This window comes from Penaeus monodon, chromosome 15 (assembly GCF_015228065.2).
Source record: "Penaeus monodon isolate SGIC_2016 chromosome 15, NSTDA_Pmon_1, whole genome shotgun sequence".
Classification (NCBI taxonomy): Eukaryota; Metazoa; Arthropoda; class Malacostraca; order Decapoda; family Penaeidae; genus Penaeus; species Penaeus monodon.
Window position 1 is genome coordinate 17,043,827 of NC_051400.1, and position 711 is coordinate 17,044,537.

The window sequence follows — 711 nt, forward strand, 5'->3', positions numbered from 1 at the left end:
GTCTCCCTTTTCCTTCCATTTCTTCTCTTTCAACTTTATGTGAGTTCATCTTACTTTTACAAATAAATATATTTAGAGAAAAAATAGTCTTTTCCTTGCTAGCACTTACAAGTGATTTCATCCACAGATGAGAATTCAATTTCATACATCATATTTCAAAGCCAGAACACTTTGAAAGGCAAAAATAGGGCAACTACTTGCATATCTTATTATTCCAAAGAATATGCTCACATGGGCAGTCTCTGTGGTTTTTAACCTGAGGGTATAAGTGATTACCAGAGAGTTGGGGAAGGGGACATAATATTTGAAGAAAGAAGTAGTTTCTCTAATCAAATCATAATTCTTTTAACATTTGCTGTGTACATAAGGGTTGCTATGCAAACAAAATACTCTTTTCAGCATTTCCTTTTAACTCAGGAGGATCTATACTTATTTGACTGAAGATGTAAGGAAGGAGTGTGTGGAGGCAAGGGCCAACTATCAAAGGGGGTGCGCTCATAAAAAGGTTAAGAACTATTGTATTGTACATCAACAAAGAATTTTATTGGAAGTCATCAGACTAGAAAATGAAACTGAGAATCAAGAAGGGTTTTGAAAGTTGTTTCACTGTTCAGTAAATTTCTTAACTGGATTTCTATACCACTGTTTCAAAATGGTTGTGTTATGCCATTCAGGCTGGTTTATGCACTGCTGGAGAATATTTAACAGAAC

At 34.7% G+C, this 711-nt stretch overlaps 1 protein-coding gene across 1 annotated transcript in view; it reads right to left on the minus strand.

The window, feature by feature from the left end:
- Window positions 1-711, minus strand: part of LOC119581792 (cGMP-dependent protein kinase, isozyme 2 forms cD4/T1/T3A/T3B-like) — a gene marked incomplete at its 5' end in the record, with an annotated part of 43,492 nt that overhangs the window by 6,887 nt on the left and 35,894 nt on the right.